General features: G+C 42.5%; 2 long non-coding RNA genes across 2 annotated transcripts in view; one reads left to right on the top strand and one right to left on the bottom strand.

Annotated features, from left to right (window-relative positions):
* The window catches only part of LOC123001043 (uncharacterized), a 186,614-nt gene that overhangs the window by 34,435 nt on the left and 134,049 nt on the right, over positions 1-18,130 (bottom strand). The gene's annotated exons all lie outside the window — the stretch shown is intronic.
* LOC130542796 (uncharacterized) lies at positions 29-1,068 on the top strand. The gene is made up of 3 exons (XR_008957631.1): positions 29-240; positions 353-479; positions 911-1,068. It is a non-coding gene; the product is annotated as an uncharacterized LOC130542796 (long non-coding RNA).

Genomic DNA, 18,130 nt, shown 5'->3' with positions numbered 1-18,130 from the left:
ATGGTGGTTTGCTGCAGACTGTTGTTTTGAGATCCTGCTACCCAAGGATCTTAATTTTCTCAGGAACTCTTGGGTTCTAATGGCTTTTTCTGCCATTTAGTCCATAAATAGAAAGCATGTTTCCTTTTGTCAGAGAGGATTTTTTTGTAATATCAAGAGTTTCAATTCTAGAGAAAGAGGAAGAATTTCATGATAGCCACAAGAAAGGTTCAGAAGAGGAGACATCTCTGAGTGTCTTTGGTAAGACACTGCCCCCCCCCCCTGAACAAGATGAAGAAATCCTTCACCTTGGATGGGGGGACAGGGAGAGGCAAAGAGAAATCATAACATTTCCCGTGACTTGTCTTTCCAGACATCTTGAACAGAGGCCATGAACTGGACAAGACTGAAGACTGCTGTTTGGCCTCCCTTACCTAAAGCCTGGACTAGATCTACTCAAGAGAACTTCTGCCTAAGGAATTCAAAGCTGGTGCTAAAAGGTATGTAGGGAAGAAGGGAGATGAGTGGGTACAGTCACGTCTTGGTCGCTCAAGCACTGGCTTTGCAAAGTACTTAGTAGATGAATCTCAGTTTCTCCTCAAGTGTGATAAAGAGAGGAGGAGCTTCTCTTGAGGCTGTCATGGCTGAAGCTGTCCTTTTAGGGTTAGGGTGAAATATCACTTTCTCCAGGAAGCTTTTGCACCCTTGAGCAGAAAATCTAATTGCAGTTGTTTTAGGTCTTTGCTGGAAAAGACCTGAGCCCTATGTATTCCTTTTCTGGTGCACAGAAGTCTTGTAATTACTTGTGCGTCAATATATTCTCTCTCCTAGAGTGGGAGCTTTTGCAGAAAACAGATTTGGGAAGAACGAAAACTGAGTGCTTAAAAAAAAGAGAATCTTAATATTTTCAGAAAGTGACCTTTTATTTTAGAAACTATCTGGAGCTCACTGAAGAGACTGTCTACAAAGAATCTAGGCTACATTTTTGGGGTTTGGAGGATGCTCCATCCTGAAAATAGAGAAGAGGGGATCCCAGAAGTCTTTCTTCCACCCAGGGCAACAAGAGAGGATTTATTAGGATGTTGCTGGCAGGTATGAAGAGAGGGTTTGTGTATTTCGTGTTGTTTTCTTGCTCCATGATAGCTGGTCCCAGTGCGTGTGTGTGTGTGTGTGTGTTTGTGTGTGTGTGTGTGTGTGTGTGTGTTTGAAGTCTGCACAGGAAGTCTGAATTATGAGTCTCACTGCTAGATGAATTCCAAGGCCCTGTGAGCCGGGGCCAAACCATGGGCCAAGAACAGTGCAGAATGCTGGCCACTGTGTGAAGAAGTGGGGCAGGAGGGAAGGATGTGTACTGGCCCAGTGGCAAGGAAGCCAATGGTTTGGGGTCGGGGAGGGAGATGGGTAAGGACATTGTGACACAACTATCATTTAGGATTTCCTTAGCTAGCTGTATTTGTCTAACTTCCAAGGTACCTGGCCGTGACCCAGTGTGGTAAGAACATTGCTGTGAGAACCTGGACCACAGTCACTGTGGAAAAAGATGTTGCCTCATTGTGGAAAGATTTTTACAATCTGCAATTTGCTATAGACCAGCAGTCCTCCTACTGACAGCCTTGAAAAAAATTAAAAATAAATTTAGAGTTTATGCATAATAAAAACTTTATGTGCCATAAAAATTGTTTCTCTGGGACTGCATTAGGATCCTTGTCTGAGCCACATCTTCTGGAGCTTGTGTTTGGTGATGTGTTGATTTAATTCTCTAATCCATGCCAAATGAAATAAATATCCCTATTTTTGATCTGGTAACACAGAGTGGATGGCCAAGGGACCTGTGATCAAAGGTTGTACTCCCTCAAGGACCAACAGCTGAATGCTCTACTGCAGGATATTATAGCTTTCAGACTGGCTGACCAAAGGCAGCCAGGCATGTGCTTAACATGGAGACATGAAGTAAAGTAACATTAAAACAAATAATTCTGACTATGCCCAACTAGTCATGCATTGGCTGGAATTGCATATACTTTCATTTGAAGTGGGTCAGCGGAACTCAGAATGTTCCATTTGCATCATCTTAGTTTGTTAGGATTACACTGACCAAAATTAATTGGGTTTGGCTCATGCAGTATGATTAGCTTAATATTTACTCAGTTTTTAAACTCTTCTGGAGAAACCATACTGAACCAATTCAGTTCAGATATCAGATGCACCAAATCTGAAAATTAGCCACTCTCATGGCCTCTGCCTGGCCCAGAATTCTGACAATCTCTGATTCTGGAAGAATCGAAGCCATTTGTCCTTTAAGATGGCTGTGGCCTCCCCCCGTGCATTTCCGTTAGGGACCCAGTCCTACACGCAGTGGTGCTCAGTCTCACCAGCACTTCAGCAAGCTTTCACTTCAATAAGACTCAACCATTTAGAGATGTATTCACATCTCCTCTGATGCCACTGTCTTCATGGGTATGTAGGTATACATGTTTCCCTGCTCATGCTGAATCCCAGAAACTTCTTCAGTCACAATACTGAAGGAATTCATATGGTAACAAACAGCTATCAAACACAGACCAGACTTCTTGACAACGACAACAAAAAGGATACATTTCAGGTAGGACTAAGTGTTATTACTGTTCTTCTCAAGGGGTTTGGACAAATTTCTTCGGATATTGCGTATTTGAGGAAAAACCACAAAGGGAAATGTATGAACAATTTTTGTATTTCTAAACTGATGGATTTCAATTCTAAAATGAATGATCTCTACACATGAAGCAAAGTGGGGAAATCAGAGCCCAGAGACCTGCAGAAACATGTCCAATTGGAGCAAGCAGTGGTTTAATGAGTCACTCGTCTTAGCCTAGTCTATGCAGCCTGGATCCCACTTTCTTCTTAAAATCACAAACAATAAGCAATTCCAGCTTATTTCTTTTCTTTATGTAAGTTATTTATTTTTTAATTTACAGTAAATGGAGGACGAACATTATCATAAAAAGCCATTGTCCAGTTTGAAGTGGACATGTTAATATAGAGAAGGGTATTCTCATGCTGTTACTCGATGAACACAAGTGTATAGTAGAAAAGTCTAATCGCAGGGTGGTAAAGAGGAACCTGCTGTTTCAGTATTTCTGAACCATCAATGTTTCAAATTTTAATGGCTATAGCCAACATTTTTTTCATTTCTTTTAAGTGGAAATATCTCTTGCTATAAATATTTGTCTAACCTATATCCACACACATGCATATACACAGAATCATCATATATATTCAAAGTTTCCATTTTCTAGTTTCACCAGTACCATTTTATATGGTACCATTTAAGTCCTCGGGAAGTGGCAGCATTACAACAGAGATTCCTTGAGCATCTTAGAACTGATAGGTCACTTTGTGTCAAGATAGTCTCCCAGACACTGTGTTCTATAAGGAAGATAAAGAACAAATACTGTCAAAGAACTCACCCAGTTTTAATCTAAAGTGTTTTCAGAAGCTCCCTTTAACCAAATTGCTTTAAATCAGTACTTCAATATGGGCGAAAGAAATAGAAATAGCTTCTTGTGCAATTATACTTAGCAGATTTGAGTGGACTCCTTTGTACTAACCACTCCCTTTAAAATCACTATTATCCTGATTTAAATATAACATTTCTTGTAGGCGGATTAAAAGTAAAAGTTATGGTGGCACCTGGGTGGCTCAGTCAGTTAAGCGTCCGACTCATGATTTTGGCTCCGGTCATGATCTCAGGGTGCTGAGTGTGGAACCTGCTTAAGATTCTCTTCCTTCTCTCCCTCTGCCCCTACTTCCCTGCTTCTGCTCTCTCTCTAAAAAAAATTTTTTTTTAAAGTTATGGAAAATTTCAAATGCACAAAAGTGGAGAAAATAATATAATAAGCCTTCACATAGCATCAGTTAGCATCATTTTGGGACAGGGTTGGGATTCAATAGTTTGTCAGATGATATCTTAAAAGTATAAGGCAGTTGTATGGCTTACACCATCCACCTAGTCACAGGTCAGGGTTCCACTAATTTAACAATGGCACAGACACGGAGAAACTATTCTTGCCTGAGGGTAACTGAGTTTCAAGTAGGAAGATGGTCCATACGGCAGAAAGGATTCCTGAATTCATCATTTTGTTCATTTCTAGCTAGCAATCACGAAGCACCTGTTCCGTGCCAGGCATCGTCAGGCCCCGGGAGGCAAAGGTGCCATCCTTCCGGCTGCTGACGTCTAGTAGGGGCTGGAAACCAGCCCCACCTCACAGCTGACCTTCACCTCAACAGGACAGAATGGGCTAGAATGGAAAAGATAAATTTGGTTTTGCTTTGATGGGAAACTCAACAGTCTCAAAAACAAAATACCACAGAAATAAGAAAATTGCCCTAGAAACGACTACCGTTTAAGGGATGACTTGTGGGTCATGGAGTTTCTGCTGAATTGAGTGCAGCCAGAAACCGGCCCGTACGGATTAGATTCAAGCCCCTAAAACGCTGCAGACGGTTAAAGAGAAAACTCTCAAGGGTATTGCTGCAACCTAGACCGTAAGAGCGAAGGAAGGAGGTTTTCACGAATCCTCAGAAGAAAGTCTTCTAAGACACATAAAGAAAAGAGATATCTGTTTGCCATGTGTGCTTTATTTTATTCTCAAGATTTTATTTATTTATTTGAGAGAGAGAGAGAGAGAACATGAGAACATGAGCAGGGGGGAGGGTAGAGGGAGAGAGAGAAGCAGACTCCCCGCTGAGCAGAGAGCCTGACATGGGGACTGACACCGGGCTTGATCCCAGGACCCTGAGATCATGACTTGAGTCGAAGGCAGACGCTCCACCATCGGAGCCACCCAGGTGCCCCTGTTGTGCGTGCTTTAAATAAGGACATTCTGTCTCTATCTTCAAGTGTCTTCAGGGGAAGTGTCTTCTGAGTGGACGATGAACAACTAAGGATGTTACCTCAAGTGCGGCAAAGGCTTTGAGAAAGCACTGGGTTTATATGGGGGCAAATCATGAGACAGAAAGAAAAAAACAGAAAGAAAGAAGGAGGGGGAAAGGAATAATGAAAGAAACTTACACGGTTCAGGCTATGCTGGGTGAGTACAGAAAGTCCCCCCATTACTAGAAAAGCAGCCCTGCAGAGCAGTGAAGAACACACACACGACGGCTGAAATGCCAGGGTCAAATTCTACCCCTACAGTTATCTAGTTGTGTATTCAGTGAGTAATTTCTCTGTGCCTCAACTTACTCATTTCTATGGTGGGAATACATGCATAGCATGGGCTTGGTGGGAGGATTCTTTACAGTAGGAGGGAAGGTCATACAGTGAGAACCACATAAACGCTTCCTATTATCGACCTGCCCTTCCCTCACAGTTCCTCTTACAAACAGTAATGTATTTTCTAATCACCTCAGGCTAGGCCCCTGTATGCTTGTTTTTGACGGACCTCCAGATAACTAAATTCTATCCTATTTCCCTTTGAAGGCCCTGATGAACTGATCAGGTAAGACCTCTGGCCTCTTGTTTCTACAATCTTTCAACTGTCACCTAAGAAGAAATCTGAATAAAAGAAGTAACATCTGTGTGTACGTGGTGGGGGGTGGTGAGCAGGGAAGAGAGAGACAGACAGGGTTCAAGACTGAGAACCAGACTTTCTGAAGGTTAGGAAGCAAAACTAGGGCAGAAATAGAAACCACAAGTATGGACGTATTCAAACCAGAATTATATAGGAGCTTAGGAGGAAAGAATATTATGTCCTGTTGTGGTTTATCCACAAGCTGCAGTGCTGGGCCAATCCTGGAGATTCTAAGGCTGTTTTCAACCCAGAAATTCCTGTGTTTTAGAAGAACCAATGGACTCTTCTGTTGACAGACAGACCAGCTTCCTACGATAATGGTTCTACTTTCTGTGCTGCAGAAATGTTGGAGAAGGACTGTTTTTCCAGTTTGGTAGGATGCTGTGACAACAGACCACCACAAGTTCCTGAAATGAATCTCAGTTCCCCCTCGGGGCGAAGACCTTCCCGAGAGCTATTTAAGGATATCGCTCCTTTTTCATCTCTGTGCGCCTTCATGGTTTTTCACTCTGGTCCTTAGAAGAGTGTCTGAGGATTTGTTGCCTTCCACTCTCTCTAGGAAACCCCTTACCTGCCTCCACTCTCCACTTACCACCTCCAGTGGGAAAGACGGGAAGGTGGGCTGTGACCATACTTGTTGGGTATCTTTTTGGCCATCCCTCTAAAAAGAGAAGGGGTCTGATATACCTGAAATAGTGCATTCAAGATCATTTGAGCAAAGGGAACCAAACCCAGTGTATTGTCCCAACTAGGCCAAGGCAGTGGGGAAATTCCTCTAACAGCAGTTCAGTTCTCTTGGCTGAGCATGACCCTATCCTAGTGCTCTCCTTCTGAAATGCAACCACTCTGAATTACCTAACCACCTGAGAACTCTGAAGTGTGAAGGCAAATCCTTAGATTGTTTTCCTCTAGAAATCTAGGAAAGGAGTTGTTGCAGAGACTGGGCATCTGGAGAGAGGTACGGTTAAGGGGAAAGAAAAGTGTAGAAGGGGCAAAGTCACGGGGACGGGAAGAAACAACTTGCCCACGGGACGATGTCATGAGGGGAAAGCAGGATTCTGTCACTAACATGTTTGCAAGCTTTCGTTCACAACTTTTCTGTAGCTCAGTTTCTTCACAGGCAAAACAACGATAAGGATGCATGTGTCCTAGAGTTGTTGAGAGGATGACATGACAGGACAGGGAGCTTTCTAAAATTTTCCACTGACGTGGGGGGCACCCAAAGGGTGGGTGGTAGGGTGCTTCCTGCAGACGTAGCCCCGAGACCTTCTGCAAAAGTAAAATTTCCCAGAAAATAAGTTTTACTGTAAAATGTATGCCTAGTTTGTATTCTATTCAAAAACAGAATTCTTCTCTGAAAATCTTTTAAGTAAAACTTTGTCCTGAGGTAACTATGTCCATCCCACAGCTCTGTGGGACTCCCTAATGTGAGACTCTTGAACAATGTAGGGAAGGCCTCTGGAGCAAAGCTGTTCCTCAACACAGGGCAGACACCAGTATTTATTACAATTATTATTTTTAAAAATAATATTCCTTTACAGCTCTGCCAAGTGACAGACCCGGTAAGAACACGCACGTTTTCATCATGAACCCTGAACAAATTGGTTCTGTTTCGTAGATGGAGAAATTGGGTCTAACCCTCAATCCCTTTTGGTCTCTGGTCTTGTGTTTGTCCCATTTCACTGAGATTAGCTATTCTTTGGGGCTTTCTTACTGAAATGTAAATTTTGCAGTGAGAGCCTAGAGCTTCTGCCTGTTCATTTCTTCCTCCAGGTCCTTCATTATTTACCCAATCAATCACACATTCAGTCGAAAGTAACCAAACACCTATTTCAGTAAGGTGATGTGAGAGATATTATCAGATATACAAATATGAGACAGAGTCCTCGTAACCTAAGACCTCATCATCCAAAGCCTTGCTGGTCCAAGGTCATACGGGGAAGCAGGTCATCATAACACAAAAGAACAAACAAACTGACCATTCACAAAGTGAACTGCCCCATTTTGATATTCCTCTTCAATTCAAATACCTACCTCTACTCCTAATGTCAATGCCCTTGTCTAATAGTTGTTGTTGTTGTTTTAAAGATTGTTTTTTATTTATTTGACAGAGAGAGAGAGAGAGAGAGAGCAGGGGGAGTGGCAGGCAAAGGGAGAAGGAGAAGCAGGCTTCCCACTGAGCGGGGAGCCTGATGTGGGGCTCAATCCCAGGACTCTGGGGTCACAGCCTGAGCTGGAGGTAGGCACTTAAGACCTGAGCCACCCAGGCGCCCCACTGTCTAATAACATATATTGGGAAAACAATGCAAAAAAAAAAATGCAAAATTACACAGTTAGAAAATATTCCGGATTTTATAAGATCGATGCAACTGACGTTGGAGGTATAGTCAATCAACGTAGAAAGCTCTTGACAAATTAAAATCTAGCAGGGTTTTATCAGTCAATTATTGAAGAAGAGAAAATTGACAAAGGTGATGACATGCTGGGACTTCTCTGTTTTCCAGAGAAAACAGTCCTTGAAGAATTGATAAATCTTTTAATGTTCTTGCAAAATTAATCCTTTCTGTGCGCATGTTGAGAAACCCAAACATGAAGTAAAATTAATTGTATTGTGCTATGATACAATTTTATGAGATAACATATGCCCTAAATCCCCAACATTAATTCTCTGTCCTAATGTTGAGCACATGGCCACAATGATAATCTGAAGTTTATCAAGTAGAAGGTAAGTACGTTTTTTTCATAAAATTTTTCACAATTTTTACTTTTAATTTTCAAATTTCCCACCATTTCCTATGTCCACCTTCCTTCCTGTTTTAAATGGATTCAGTTTAAGCCTCTTCTGGTACTAATTAACCTCAGATAATGAGAGCCTCTCCTATCTATTCACATGTTATGTTGAAACAGAACTTTCCTGTTTGCAAATACTTTCATAGATCTTGTCTCATTTAACTTTCATAAGGACCCTATCGTTAAGGTATTTTTTTTCTCCATATTATGTAAATTAGGGTTTAAGACAGGATTCTTAACATAACCTTATTAATAACCACAAAAATCTCACGTTTCCCAGAAATTCTGATCTATCCCAGCCCTTAAGGGAGGGCAAGCCTTTCACTTTTGATTAAGAATCACGATTACTTTAGGGGTGCCTGGGTGCCTCAGTCGGTTAAGCAGCCAACTCTTGATTTCAGCTCGGGTCATGATCTCAGGGTCATGAGATCAAGCCCCACACTGGTCTCTCAGCTCAGAGGAAAGTCTGCTTCTCTCTCCCTCTCTCCCTCTGCCCCTCTCCCTGCTCGCAGGCTCCCTAAGTAAATAAATAAATGAAATCTTTAAGAAAGAAAAGAATCAAGAATACTTTAAAATGAAGTCAATTTCTTTAGACACTCAGCAGCTGAGATTTGGTTAAACCTTACTTTTTACAATTGCTGTTACAAAATAACTTGTGTTTCCAAACACAAAGTTACACTATTGACTATATAGTTAAAATAATCTGCAATCCCAGGTTTCTGGCATATCTTACTAAATCATGTACCCACTCCTTCCCACACTGTGTGGCAAGGCCACAGAGCTGTCAAACAGCCAAGTGGTGCCTTAGGCTTGGGCCTCTGACTCTATCTCAGTTCTTTTCTCACTACAGGTGTCCCCTTCAAGTTGCAAGACTTTTAAGAGCTACTTATGTGGCCTACATATAGAGTTAACTCATGGTTCCAGCAAGACATGGAAAACTGAGCATATGTGAGCCTCTTTACATTCCACAGGACTTCAGAAAACTGAAATACACCCATGGGCTGGAGTAATTAGACAGAAGTCCCTTGGACTGGTTGTCAAAAGATGGGCATAATTCAGAAGGAGGTAGTGTTTCCAGGCAAGGGAACAATAAGGCAGAGGAGGCAGGTTTAGGTCACAGTTGTAAGGGTCATAAAAGACAGTCTAAGGGATGCAGACTTGCAGTCAGCAGGATAGAGGAAAGCTGGGAGGACACTTGTAGGCTTTGAGCAGGGGAGTGGAACAATGAAAGTGATCTGAAACTTCTATGTAGTAGAGAAGGGTCCTAAGAGAGAAAGTATGAATAGAGACCCAAGAGAAGATTATGAAAATATGTATAGACTAGAGAGTCTGAGAGCTAGAAGGGCCTGAGGAATCCTCCACTTCAACATTTTTCCAGCATACGAATCCTCCTTCGCTTTCCTCGACAGGTCATGAAGACCAGAAAAATGGAAGGGCTGAACAGGGATGGATGGTGGAGTAGAAGACCAAGGATGGAGTGAGCGCCAGTGTCACCGCAAGGAAGAGAGAAGCTAAAAGGCATTATCCTATCCTCTCTTCTTGCAGCCTTTCCAAGCTCTTTGGAAATGTCTAGCCTTCACTAGCTCTTCGGAATTTCTCTCTAGCTTCTGCTTACTCCCACTGGAGTGGCATCTCTCTATTGGGAGTGGATCTCCCTAGATTTTTGAAGTAGGTGCTATAAATCTAAATCATGTTGTCCACTAACTGAATGCATCCTGGATCTGGGAATATAATTTGCCAGCTGGTGATTGGGCATCCTTAGGGGAATGCCAGTCAGACCCTGGTGTATCACAATCACTGCCCACTGGGGCTCTGGGCAGGGACTAACACAGTCTGGTAGCTGACTTGTCCTGAAATGGATAGGGCAGGCCACCAGCACCTGAAAGCCCAAAGATACTCTGGAGTTGTTGCGAAGGAGATCCAGAGCCCACTGCCTTCGCCTGCTTTAGTCACCTGACCTTGCCCAGCTTTTGGCCTTTATCAAGTCTCTGACTCTTAATTCCAAGAGGTATCATTGCAGCATGTCTGGGCTTCTGCTGATAGAGGACTGAAGTCATGTTTTCTATAATTCTTATTCAGGTTTTAATATTTATTGGATCTTATTGTATGCCAAGGACTAGGGAGGCAGAGACAAAAAGAGAAGTTCCTTGTTCTGAAAGAACATAAAAACCAATAGGAAGAGAGACATTCATAAAATAATGACATTAGAACATTGCGCTGGCTGTAATGAAATGTATTTTTAAATGTACATCCTGAGTTCATATTTTTAGGGAAGGCCCCCCTAGGGTTAAGGGAAATTTGGTTTCTACTTTAATCTATTTTAGTTACTTGCAACTTCCATTTGAAAAATCCCTGGGCACACAAAATTTGAGTCCAACAACATTTTTCATGTCCTTTTTTTCCCCTTTAAGGTGATATTATTATTATTATTATTTTGCCTACAGTGGTAACGGTGAGGGGCCAGGAGGAGTGGGCAGATGGTGTTTCCATTGCATTGCCCATTCCATTTGGGGAGTTATGCAATCAAGGGGGAAAAATGCATTTTCCACTCTTGAAGTCCTTTGATCACTTTTGCTCTTACATAACTCCCTAACAGCTGGAGCTGTAAACTTTAAAATTGGCCGGAACATAGCTCATATTGCGAAAGGAAATTCAACCCAAATTTGAAGAGAAACAGCTAGATATTTTAAAAGTGATTCCAGTATTTGTGTTCTTTAATATTTAGTGAGTGGTGGTGATGTTCGGGCACATTAAGCAAAACTCCTTGTCCAGACACGTCGCCATCTTGACTGGGACTGCCATCAGCTGACCCTGGCTGAGCAGAACAGGGTACTTTCTTATCTTTCTTTCCATCACCAAGCTCCTCTCTGCAGTAGCTCCTCTGCCCACAGACAACCAAAGGAATGCTTGCTCTACTGTGGGGATGCCAGGAGTAGATGCATATCAATCTATCCACTCCTCCTCCTCCAGCCTCCAAGAGCTCATTGGCTGGCTTGGCAAACACATCTGCTCCTTTCAACAATATCACTTCCTTCAACTACTAGGTATCCTCCGCTACCTAGCTCTCAAATAGACCCCCTTCCTTCTTGATCTTCCTAATTCTCTTCTACCTACTTTTTTTTTTTAAGATTTTTATTTATTTGAGAGAGAGTGAGAGAAAACATGAGAAGGGGGAGGGACAGCAGGAGAGGGAGAAGCAGACTCCCCGCTGAGCAGGGAGCCTGACATGGGGCTCGATCCCAGGACCCCAAGACCATGATCTGAGCCAAAGGCAGGCGCTTATCCCACTGAGCCGCACAGGCACCGCTCTACCTACTTCTTCTTCCTCCCCCCTCCACCCCTTTCTCCATCATCATCTTTTTAAAGTTTATCTTGATATCAGCATGCTATCCACTCAAGTGGAAATAAATCTGTACAAAACTATGTTTATTGCTACAACTTTCAAATCGCAATGAAAAATAGTCAACTCAATTAAAACCCATTACTTCAGCATCAACAGCTTCTTCAAAGCTGCACTGACACTTAAACATGGTTAACACCAAATGCAGAACTGGATCTGGAAAAAGGTTATTAAACTTCTAACTTGCTTAAATAAAATTAAAGAAAAGCAAAATTGTGTTTTTCATTGTGAAGCAATCCACTGGAATCACTGATACTGGAGGGTCATGAAAAATTCAGAGTTCTGAGGTAAGAACAAGAGACCCAGGCATCTAAGTTCTCTTTTCTGTTCTTTCCTCTCACAGAACTGTGGATGTGTGAAATTACACCATCAGCAGTAATTGTTGCCTTAAGAGAGACTCCACGGCGTGCCTGGGTGGCACGGTGGGTTAAGCAGCCGACTCTTGGTTTTGGCTCAGGTCGTGATCTCAGGATCATGAGATCGAGCCCTGAGTGGGGCTCCGCACTCAGTGCGGAGTTTGATTGTCCCTCTCCCTCTGTCCCCTCCCTGTTCTCTCTAAATAAATAAAATCTTTAAAAAGAGAGAGAGAGAGAGAGAGAGAGAGAGAGAGAGACAGACTCCCAATCTGTATCTCCAGGAACAGCAGGTTGCAAGTGAGGAAGGTGACACATGTCACCTTGATATATTCAGATGGGGGTGCTGCCAGCTCAGGAAACACTGCTGGGAGGTACTCGAGGACAGCTGTTTGGTCATCCCTCCTCACGCAAGTCCATGGTTTTCAGGGGTAAACAAGTACTTCATACAGGGAATGCAACATGGCCCCTTGAAGCAGAAGCTACTTTTGTCTGGACCTGGAAGCCTCCTCAGCCTTGTCACTGACCATTCTGAACTCTGCGGAAATACCAACACGAAAGAGAAAGGGCCAATTCAAGAGCAGGGAAGTCTCGTTTCCTATTCCTTTGCTGCAACACGATTCAAACTGCATCCTCTCAGTTTTGAAGCCAAGCCGGGGCTCTTATTATTCCAAAGCTTTTGGTTTTGCCTGCTGCTTCTTCTGGTTCCTGTATCTCTTTTCCCTTCCTTCTGGGGCCTTGAAGACACATTTAAGACACACTTGGGATGACTGGGTAGCTCAGCTGGTTAAGCATCTTGATTTTGGCTCAGGTCATCTCAGGTCGTGAGACGAAGCCCCACATCAGGCTCCACACTTAGCGGGGAGTCTGCTTGTCTCCTTCTCCCTCTGCCCCTCCCCCTGCTCATACACATGCAAGCTCTCCCTCTCAAATTAATAAATAAATAAAATCTTAAAAAAAAAAAAGACATACTTGTGCCTGGGCTGTGACCACCCTTCCTGACTGTGGAACGGTATTTTGAGGCCTGGCTTCCACCTACTTCAGAATGTGGAAGCTGCTGATTATGAGAAATGACCCCAGGCACGGGGACCATCCGGGAGCACTGGGCTTTACGAGTACTGTGAGTCACTCCAATAGCTTTCTAGCATCAGGCCCGCCTTCTGGAAGCATTTTGAGAGGATTTTCAGGGAGAAAGAGAGGATCTCTCAGGCATACAGCATGGGTTTTTTTTTTTTTTTAATCCTTAGTTTTTGATTTGTTTTGTTTTAAAGATTTTATTTATTTCTTTGACAGAGAGAGAGCCAGCCAGCAAGAGAGGGAACACAGGCAGGGGGAGTGGGAGAGGAAGAAGCAGGCTCCCAGCGGAGGAGCCCGATGTGGGGCTCGATCCCAGAACGCAGGGATCATGCCCTGAGCCGAAGGCAGCCGCTTAACAGACTGAGCCACCCAGGCGCCCCCTATTCTTAGTTTCTGAAGACATTTGATGAAATGAAAGGATAAGTGGAATAAGAGTTTTGAGTGTGTTTTTTAGTCTAAATGACATGTATGTTGCTTATCCTAGTGTCATGAACTGCTCATTTCTTTCATGGTTGAAGATTACCTATTTTTGGCTATCCTTTTCTTTCTACAGCCATGTTGCATTGCCAAGCATAAGTACAGAATGTTAACCAGGCAGATGTTGGGGTAGAAAAGTAACTCACAAGTCAAGAAATAAACTCTTCGTGACCTTTACACTGGCAGGTGCTCATTACTGTTAAATACGAATAGTAAAGATGCTGATGATGGTGACAAAGATGATGGTACTTCTCACAATGTGGCACATGGTGTGCATTTGGGAGCTGATGATTGACATCACTGGCCAGCAGGCTGCAAGCAGGCTTCTGCTGACCACTGTCCCCCTCCCCCCATCCAATTGTCCTACTCACTCTAGTTACAACTCATTGCCAGAAGTGGGCTGCTGTGTCATAAAGTTTGTTGGCACTTAGAATTTCAGTTGTGACCACGCAACTTTTTCTTATTGGAAGAATTTTTGGCTGAAGTAATAAAGAACTCATGTGTTTCAAAAGGAAGGGGTGTGTGTCTACTTGTCTCACCTACTGGAGAGTTGATGCTTATAGGAATCTTTGCCAAATATGATTTCCTTGAAACTTTCTTTTGTTTGAAGGGTTTTTCCCCCCCACTTGAAAGAATCCAAGAAAGAACTTGATGTGAAGTGAGATTTTTAGTATTTTCCATGCTTTACCTTTGTTTTCTTTCAAACAACTTCCTTTCTAATGATGGTCATGATGATAAATTGCTGATATTCACTGAGTTCTTGTGGCCACATTGTATACTTAATCCTCATAAAACCTTATACTATAGATGCTCCTCTCCCCATTTTATAGACAAGTAAATGGAGTCACTGACAAGTTTAATAATGTGCCCAAGGTCATATAGGTAATAAATGGTATATGCAGATTTAGACCCAGGCATTCTGATTTTAAACCAAGCTCATATCATGATGTTATACTGCCTCCCTTGTTGGAGTTACCAGTAACTGTCACTTAGTCAACAAAGACTTATGGAGCTCTTACTACGCGCCAGGTTCTGAATTAGGCACTGAGCAGACTGAAACAAGCAAAGCAAATATAGTCACAGTCATCATGAAAGTGATCTAGCGAAACAATCAATAAGAAATTAGTCACTAAACAAATAATTACATAATTAAAAACTATTATATATGGGGAGCATACACTCGGGGACCTATTAGCTCTGTGAATAAGCAACATTTAAGGTGAGATGTGAAATAGTATGAGATCAAAAGATGAAGCAAGGGTGGGTGGGAAAGGGGTCAGAAGGAGGGAACACGTGTCGACCACAAAGGCTGGTGATTTCCATGTTCCAGTCAATACACAGTGACCTCGTGTGACACACGATTTCTTTCATGAATGCTTCTTTTAAAGTACAGAATAAATTGGAATTTGTTTAGTTACACAAGGGGTATAATTAGACCATATTCTAGCTGGGGATCCAGGTGCTTCGTTGTAAGACTGAGAACAGGATGTTAGGATGATGGAACACGTCAAGTAAGAACTGGAATGAATCCAAGGAGAGAACCCGAGGAGGCCAAAGTGATTGTGTCCAAGGGGAAAAGACCCAGGGAGACGTGGTGAGCTGCAGAGGCGCACAGACGTGGTCACAGTAACTATGTGTTCCTTTCTTCCCCTCTGCATCAGAACGACAAGGTATGACTATGATATTTCCAAGTAATCCACAAAAATCAAATATTAAATGAACTACAAAGTGAATTAATTATACTTTGTGGAATTTATCAATTAATGGGATGGACAGCAATGCTAGATGTTGACTTAAATATGCACAGGAATTTAGTGTATCCCAAAGACAGCATTTGCAATCAGTGGAGAAAAGACGGTCTTGGGGCCTAACCATCCATTTGGTAATAAGGAAGCCAGATTCCAATTTTTTTCCTTACATCCAAATAAACTTCAGATAAAAGAATGTGAATATATTTCAAGTGATACAGATAACGGAAGAAGACAAGCTTGGATATTTTTATCATCTTTGGTTGGAAAAGGCCTTTAGTAGCGTTTCAGCCCATTTATATACTTCAGATTTGCATGGCTGTGGAGCTCGGATAGAAGTTACAGGGGACTGTCCGCAAGACTGCCTTGTACCAGCCACACTCTCCTGGGCCCCAAAGAGGACAGTTCTACTTCTTTGAGTTCTATCACATCTTTACTTTTGCTTCCTTTGATTGAAAGCCCCTGTCTACCAATAAGGCAGTAGCATGTAGAAATATCAGAAACCACAAAGTTAAAATTAGACTCTATAAAAATTTGAAACTTCTGTACAGCGAAAATCATTATAAGCAAATATTTTAGGGCCTTCTAAAAGGAAGCGATGAAGCATAATTCTCCTCTGAATTAGCACTGGTGGTTCTGTCCCTTACAGAAAGGCTCCTAACTAACCCTTTGAATTCAGAGTGTCCATGAACTCAGATGAAAAAAAATTATAGCTTATTTTCTCCAACCTCCAACAGTTCTAAGACTTGGCATATCTTTCAAGTATGAATTAAGTCAATAAACTACATTAGTATTAGCATTACCTGTGACTTCATCACTAATAGAAATCACATATTTTTATATTATGTCATAGTTACTGCAGCTAGTTAGCCTTACCACTAAATTCCAAATTTATGGTAGTTATCAGACCCATTGCTAGAGCTTCCTATTTGATGAGGTAAGAAAGACATGTATATGTATATTTCTGTATCTCAAATTTGTTTCTAGAAACTATTTTGACAAGCATAATTTACATAGCTGGTTTCTTTTGTAATCTTATGTATTTTGTTTTATGCATTTAAAATCATCTGAAAGGAGGTCCATGGGCTTCCAAAGATTATCCAGGGGGTCTGTGTCACAGAAAAGGTTAAGAACCCTGCCTTACGGTGATGACTGACAGGGGGAAGACAGCTGTCACACATACACATTCTTGATGGGCAGCACCCCCGCCCGAAGCTCCGCACTCACTGAGTGGGGGTGGAGGGCCTTGAGCGCCCCGCACAGCAGTTTATTTGGCCCTCCGGAGGTGAGCCAGAGGATGCGGGGGTCCTGGGCTCCTCGCTCACAGGTGGTCGGTCTTGCGCCAGCTTGGGAGATCCAGGTCCCACAGCTGAAGCTCTTCAGTGACTTCAGAGTCGTGACCGCTCTGTTGAAGGGACTGTCCCATTTTAGGTGAGGATGAAAATAACTAATTTTTATGGGGTTTCAGGGTGCTCGCTAACCCTTAGAGACTGGTACTGAAACATGGGTTGACAGCCTTAATATACTAAAAGCCTTAGAAATCAGTAAGAAAACCACTCCCTTATCAGATAAATAAAATATAAATAGACAATTAAAATGACTAAGGGGGAAAAGTATTTGGCTTCACTATCGGTCAAAGAATTGCAAACAAAAGCAAGATTTTTTAAATGCTTATCAATTTGACAAAGTTTAAAAAAGTGATAACACTCAGTCTGATAAAGATATGGAGAGGTAAACAACCATGGCTTGTTAGTGGGAATGTAAATTACTACACTTTTTTTTTTTTTTTTTGGCAAGTTGAGCTTAGCAAGTTTATTAAAAATGTTATTTGTGCATCTCCTCACCCCAGTAATCTCCCTCTTAAGAATTTACCCTCAGGAGGCAATCATAAATACATAAACAAATATATGTTCTAGAACATTTACTACTCTCTTGTTTATAGTAGCCAAAAAATGTGGAGGCCGCCTCGATTTGTTCCATGTTGCAGTAGGGCAATTCATCAAGATATTTTGCTTTGTCTTCCCTGTTGTTACCACAATTCCAAGAAAATGGGCGGGCTTCCTTGCCTTAGGGGAAGTGTACGTTGTAGAGCAAGAAGCAGAAGTTGCCACCTGAGAAGTTCCTGCCTGGCTTCTGGGTTTTGGAGAGTGAGTTCATTTCCAAGGGGTTAAGCCAGGGAGGGGAAAAGTGACCCAGAACCAGATGGGCAGAAGGGAGGAGGTCCCCAGAGAGGAGACAGGGCTCTGTGGGTCCCTTGTCCTGTGGGGATCTGTGCTCTGCTCCAGCACTGTGTCCAGGGGTGAGAAGGGAATGGAGACACCTAAAGGATGCTTGGCCTGAGTCATCGGACCCCGCCAACTGCAGCAACAATGACCAGCTCTAAGTACCAAGGTCACCAGACTTCAGAAGGCATTCAGACAGAAAGGGTTTCACCTCCACAGCACCTCAAGTAGGTTACTGATCAGGGTGATTTCTGTGTATATAAGACCCCTTATGTGCTGGGGGCAGGGGGTAGTGTGGGAGGGGAGGGAAACGTCAGTGTTGACTGCCCGTGAATACCCCCCCCCCGCCCCCTGCCATCTGGATGGAGGTGGAGAATAGGATTTAATTTTATTTAAAGAAGTAACCAAATTTCCCAGCTTTCCACCTACACACCTCAGTTTTATTATTTGTCAAATCAGCTACGATGTATTTACTACTGACTAAATCTCTTTTCTGATAACTTTGTGGGGAGAGTGCTCACAAGGGGTTAGAAAG

Source organism: Ursus arctos, unplaced genomic scaffold (genome assembly GCF_023065955.2).
Source record: "Ursus arctos isolate Adak ecotype North America unplaced genomic scaffold, UrsArc2.0 scaffold_5, whole genome shotgun sequence".
Lineage (NCBI taxonomy): Eukaryota > Metazoa > Chordata > Mammalia > Carnivora > Ursidae > Ursus > Ursus arctos.
Note: the sequence above shows the minus strand (reverse complement) of the source record. Positions and strands in the feature narration are given on the sequence as shown.